The following is a 6727-nucleotide window of genomic DNA, read 5'->3' on the forward strand; positions in this document are numbered from 1 at the left end:
GAGGTGCATAAAGTCCCTTTGCAATAGCACCACAAATTGCTGCTTAATGCTTCCATGATAGGAAGGAGAGATTATTACCAGAATCAATACAAAGAATGCGGTGGACTCTGCAGATCTGGCAGATGTCACCACTGCATAGGCTTGTTGCTTTATGAAACACCCTTTGCAGTAAAGTTGAGTCCAAGGACTCAGTTGTTCTTTTCAGAAAAATGAGTGAGAGAAAAAAGCATATTTATTTCCAATGTATTATTTTCTGCTTGCTTAAACCAAAAAATAGCTCCGACTTAGTACAATCATTCAGCAAAGAATAGCTCTTAAATGGTCAACACAGCCCTGACTTGGTACCATCATTCAGTGATAGTCCTCCTGGCTTGGTCCATTCATTCATCAATGAGCAGCTTTTATATTCAACACGTCCAGCCAAATGTTCTATCAACATAATAGGCACTGCCAAACATAATAGATACTGCCGAAAGGAAACCTTTCAAACCCCTGCCCCTTCTTGGATGCCCAAGTGTACAGAGGAGATGCCCTGCAAAATTTCATTTTTATTTGCTAACCAGGTGATGGCAGCAGTTGATTAATGATCATAGGATTTACTCGAGAAATAGGTTCGTTTTCCTGATGGAGAAAGAGTGGAGTTGAAAGGAAAGCTCCAAATCCATTTCATCATGGCATTGCAGCCTTTCCTGGGAAATTGCTCTTTAACGCCATCAGTGCAGATACAGAGCTGCCTTAATGTAGACAAATTAATTTGAGGCCACAAAAGCAAGTATGACAATACTCTGCTCCGGATCCAAATGCCTGAGTGTGTAATCAAACAAGGTGTTGCACTCCGGTAAAATGTGTTTACATTGTACTGCATTTTTAAATAACAGCAACTTATAAATATTTCTGTTGTTAGTTGCTTTATAAGTAAAGGTAATGGTCTGTAGGCAATTCACAACGATTTCAAAAGCATGCAAAATTTTAAAATGCGAAACATCATTATAACAGTAAGGAAAATAATATTATCAGCAGCTCATATCTGCAATAATTAAGATATATCAACCAGCATATCACACGCTGTCAAATGCCTGGGAGAAGAGGATAGTTTTAACCTGGTGCCAAAAGGATATTAATGTTGGCGCCAGGTGGACTTCATAGCACACCTTCCAGATTCCACACACCCCTCCCTTGCCTTGGGCCCCCTCTGTCTTTCCTTAGACTATCAGAAGCCTAGTTTTGGGTTTTTATTAAAGGGAGGCTACTGGGAGGCTGCATGCAACCCTGTTAAATAAGTTCATTTGATATCAACACTCGGAACCCAATAAATTAGAAATGGGGAACCATCTTCAGCCCAAGGACCTCATTCCCTCCTTAGCAATTTTCTGGGGGTCCTGTACGAGTGGCAGGTGGAGCCAGAGACAAAAGTGGGCAAGGCAACAAAGGTGAATTTTACCTTTGTATTTTAGGCTAGTCCCTTTCTATTCTCCATCCAGGCAACGAAGGAGTGTTATAGATACAGTGGTACCTCGGGTTACAGACGCTTCAGGTTACAGACTCCACTGACCCAGAAATAGTACCTCAGGTTAAGAACTTTGCTTAAGGATGAGAACAGAAATCGCGTGGTGGTGGCATGGCGGCAGCAGGAGGCCCCATTAGCTAAATTGGTGCTTCAGGTTAAGAACAGTTTCAGGTTAAGAACGGACCTCTGGAATGAATTAAGTTCTTAAACCAAGGTCTCTCTCTCTCTCTCTCTCTCTCTCTCTCTCTCTCTCTCTCTCTCTGTGTGTGTGTGTGTGTATGTGTGTGTTTATTCTTGGGTTACAAAAATACATTGTCTCTATTTTCAGGCCGTATAATCTTTTCTACAAATAAGTTACGTTTGATGTGAGGCATTAATGTTGTACACAGCATGAGCGTAGCCAGGATTTTTGTGGGTGGTGGTGGTAAACTTGCATTCTTTTACTTAGTGTATGTGTGGGTTTTTTGTGTCAGTGTCACTTCGGTAAGTTCTATTTCTATTCATTTATTATATTTCCTTGGTAGTGAGAGAGGTTGGGGGGGGTAGGGCATGGTTGGTTGTTTTTAGTTGGCCGCAGTGATATTTGTTTGCATGTGTGAGAGGGGAGATTGTTGGGTCAACTTAGCCATATTGATTTGTATGCTGTTTGTGGTTTCATGTTGTTGTCTTGTTGGGCTGTGTATGTAATAAAGGGGAGACATACCGGGGTGAAGGCGTCCTCTTTTATTTGACCCTGTTTCAGTTTCAGACTGCCAGTTAGCTTTTCTAGTAAGGCTGTTTCCCATATGATTTGGTACCAGCGGTCCATGTTCACTCATGACAGGTCTCTCCAGTGTCCGGCTACAATGCTGAAAGAATCATTTTTGAAGATCAAGGGTGTTATGTACTGAAGTTCTCACCCTGGGCCAGCAGAGGGATACTGTAGATAGTTCAGGTCCACATATGCAAATAAGGGATCGGAAGTCACATTCAGTGATTGGATAGTTACAGAAAATGGTTACTGTTGCATTCTAGTGGAGCTCTATATAAGCAGGCTGGCTGAACCCTTCAGTTCAGTTCTGTTCTGTTCTGTGAATAAACAAGAGCTGTTTGAAGAATCGCTGTGTCGTCTGATATGTTCACCCACAACTTAACAAAGAGCATATTCCAGCCAGGCAAAAACCCTCAAGGAGGATGTCAAGCAAAACTGGTGAGGGGTGTGGCCTGGGGCGAGGGGGGCATGGCTGGGGAGTAGCTCAACAGACAGACAGAGAGCTTTGGAGGGCCACACCTGGTCTCTGGTCCTGTGGAGGGCCACACCTGGTCTCTGGTCCTGTGGAGGGCCACACCTGGTCTCTGGTCCTGTGGAGGGCCACACCTGGTCTCTGGTCCTGTGGAGGGCCACACCTGGTCTCTGGTCCTGTGGAGGGCCACACCTGGTCTCTGGTCCTGTGGAGGGCCACACCTGGTCTCTGGTCCTGTGGAGGGCCACACCTGGTCTCTGGTCCTGAGGTTTCCTGTCCCTGTCAAGAGACTACCTCTTGTTCTGACACATAATGCAATCATGACTCTCTCTCACACAAGCCAACCCCCACTTCTTGCTCAATGGATATTTTGACATTTCTCCAGGATATGGTTGCCTGCAATCTCAGCAACTGATAAAATATAACAATGCAGGCCACTCTGTCAAAGAAATTGACCTGGGCGAGGTTTTGCCGCAGTTCCACCCTGCAAGAAAAGGATAAGAAAAGGAAAGTTCCCTTACTCTGTCATACATCCTACGTACTCGCTTGGCAACTCTGCAGCCACACAGCTTCCAAGAAATTATTGTGGTGTTCCCCCCCACTGAGAAATTATTCCTCTTTGAGCTCCTTCTGCCCTAATTTGAATTCTGTTTTGTGCAGACACCCTCCATGTAACTTCTGTTTTCAAAGAGCTTCACGAACAGTGCACTAATGAAAGAGAATTTATAGTGTTTATAGGGCTACAGTATAAATGGAATTTAATAGCCAAATGTCGGCAGGGAACTATCTAACCTTTATCAAGCACTCATTAGCGGCCAAGGATTTCTGGTGGAATAATGAGCTCCTGTCTGGCTTCTTTCCAGTTTTTTGACAGTGGCACCCATGTAAATCTGCTAACAGCTAGAGGAATACACGCATTAACTCAACTGCAGCTAATTAGTGGCATTTTTCTAACTGAGGAAGTTTGTGTCTTTGAGATGGGCAAAAACATCCAAATCAAGAATGACCACAGGCATTCAGGGAGTACCCAGAGCTTCACTGTGCTAATAAATTGAGGTGGGGGACACACACACTCGACTAAAAAGTGAGACCACCTGGCCTGAATTTCAGTATGTTAGATTAAGGGTAACCAATGTGGTCGTCCCCCTCCTCCCGGTGTTGCTGGACTGAAATTCTCACCATCCCTGACCATTGGCCATGCAAACTTGGACTGAAGTTCAACAGATCTGGAGGGCATCATGTTTTCTACCCCAACTTAGATTTTTGGTATAGTGCCATCCTGTGAATGAGAGAAGCTTGTTCCTGTTCTATATTTGCAAAATGGCTCCTATAATTTTCGGTGTCTCCCAAAATATAGTCATTTTCTTTGAGTTAGGGTCTCATCTAGCCGTGGCCGAACCTTCCAGTGGAAAAGCTGTGCATTTGTCCTAGGTTCTGAAATTAGGAATCTGGTATGCCACAAATGTGGCACTTCACAGTGAAGCAACTGTCTTAGCAACTGAATTACTATTGTGTTTGCTTTAATGGAACTGACATGGCGATTGCAAAAGTCAGCAAGAATGGCATAGGCATGAGTCAGATAGCCTAGGGTGATAGCCTATGGACTGAGGAAGATGGAGATGGTGCACTGGGGGTAATGGGAACCAAGGCTGACTCCAAAGGATGGAAATGGTTGGGTGGATATTTTCCAGGCCCCCAAGATCAGCAGAGAGTCTATTGCCCTCACAGTCCTACAATTTCCACTTGGCACAGAGTATCCAAGAAGACCAGATGCAGCCTAAGAGAATTCTCAGTTTACATTACCCACCTCTTCCTGCTGTGCCCAAGGCCCCCCAAATCTTAGAGACAGGGCTGCCAGCATTAGTAGGTACCTTCAGACAACCTTGAGAATACCTGCAATTTCCCTAATAGGGAGGAATTTGGAGACTGCACTAGCTGCTTTCTTGAGAAGCATGCTTCTCTCTCTCCCCCCATATTGACAGCCACCTTCTGGAGTTTTATTCAGTAGGCATCTTTCTTGCACCAGTTCTTGCAATCATTGTCATTACGATGGTAGAAATCCTAGTTCGTTTCTTCTGTCCATAACACCAGCCAAGAAAATGATTCTGGGCTTCCTGCATTTCTTTTCCTTTGCAGAGCAGTGTGATGGGAGACTCTTTTGAAGCTAGATCGAAAATAACCAATTATTTCTATGCCCTGAAATATATTCTTCCAAGGTTCACAGTAGAATTTAGCTCTCATAAATGCAGATCCCCTGAAACCCAAGCTTGAGTTCAGAAGGCGTCCGCATAAATTCATCCTCTTCTTTTTTTTAAACCGTTTAGTCATATACAACGTGTGCTCCAGGCACACATGAATATACATTGGTCATGTTGCACATATCTAACAAATTATTTTGAATGAGTTGATTTATGCATGAGTTCAGTTGGCAAGGTGCGCAGCGCTGAGTTGTCTCACTTTCTCTGTGTGTTTTTAAAAGTATTATCTGATTAGTGTTCCTCTGGCTACTCAGAATTTTAGAATATGAATGTGTGTGTGTGTGTGTGTGTGTGTGTGTGTGTGTGTGTGTATGAGAGAGATAAGGGACTTAACATAAAATATAACTGACTATGACTTTTTTAAAGAGCCAAAATGTGATCAAACCATCCTTTATTAGCTTAGCAAAATGTCCACCATTACTGTGTGAGAGATTTGGGGGGGGGGAATAGAGAGAGAAAGAAAGAAAGAAAGAAAGAAAGAAAGAAAGAAAGAGAGAGAGAGAGAGAGAGAGAGAGAGAGAGAGAGAGAGAGATGATTGCAAGGGCCCAAGCTCATGGACAAAGAGTACATTTCTCTCTACTTTTCACTCGTGTTTCTGGAGAACTTTGCTAGGCTCAGGCCCTGATGGGCTTGATTGTAACCAAAGGTTCACAATCTGAGCCGCAGAAGAATTTCTGGCTCACCCTTCCGTTGAAGTGCTGCCCATGGGGAAACTGGATCTGGGTGCAAATGCCGACCCTCTCATCCCACAGGCTGTGCTTAAAGTGGTGGCCTTTTCCACCACGGTTTTCCTGGGGTGGAGAAACATCTCTCTTGTCCTCCCTGAGGAGATGCTTGTGATTCTAATTGGCTTGGCAATTAACTGAGTGATTTCCTGACTTTGCGGGGGGTGGGGGGCGGGCAGTGAGAATAGTCTGGTGGGGTCCATTTCCAAGGTGGCCTTGGAGGTGCTCACTCAACAGAGAGATGCACACACTCTGCACGTGCCCTACAGGAACACCACCAATGAGAGCCAGGCCATCCAGCACACACAAATGCAGTCCTTTATTTTTCCCTATAAAAGTGAACAGAAATCACTCTTTTTGTGGGAGGAAGCAAAAAGAAAGACAAGAGGACATAAACAGGATGGAGGCCCCTGAATGAATGAAGCTTTCCTTCCTCTGTGCAGTTCTGTCCTGAGTTGTGTTGCTTCATTATGCTGTTATGTGATGAAAGCTGGATTTATTTATTTTTCTCCTTCCTAGATGCACCTGTTTAGGTTCAGCCTAGGCATTTGCATGGTGTGATAGGGAGCACTGTGCAGTTTATGGATGTGCTAGGCAAAAATCCATTAGGCGTGTATGCAGCAAGTGTTTGGCACTGCCGTATCTGCTGAGTTTCTGCCTCCATATGCCCTCCCCTCCCCACTAAATGATGAACTGCAAAATGAAGGCAAAATGTGAGTGCAAGGAGTCTAATTTGTAAGTAGTGTTATATGTGAACCAGTCAAAAGTCTTTATGATGTGGAGGTGTCTTAACTTACATTCCTTGTTTTCTGAAGCATGAGTGAAATTAAAAGCACCCTAATTCCTTTATGATATTGAAGGTTTTAAAATAATAGAATACATTTAGAATTCGCCTTTTTACATTCTGAATAATTTACACTGATGGTCTGGCTGGGCAGTTCAAACCTCGGTACTATGGCAATGCTGTTATTTTAATAACCTTAGTTGCTACTGAGTGGGCTGGCCTGCTCACT

Source organism: Podarcis bocagei (genome assembly GCF_964188305.1).
Source record: "Podarcis bocagei genome assembly, chromosome: 5".
Taxonomy (NCBI): domain Eukaryota; kingdom Metazoa; phylum Chordata; class Lepidosauria; order Squamata; family Lacertidae; genus Podarcis; species Podarcis bocagei.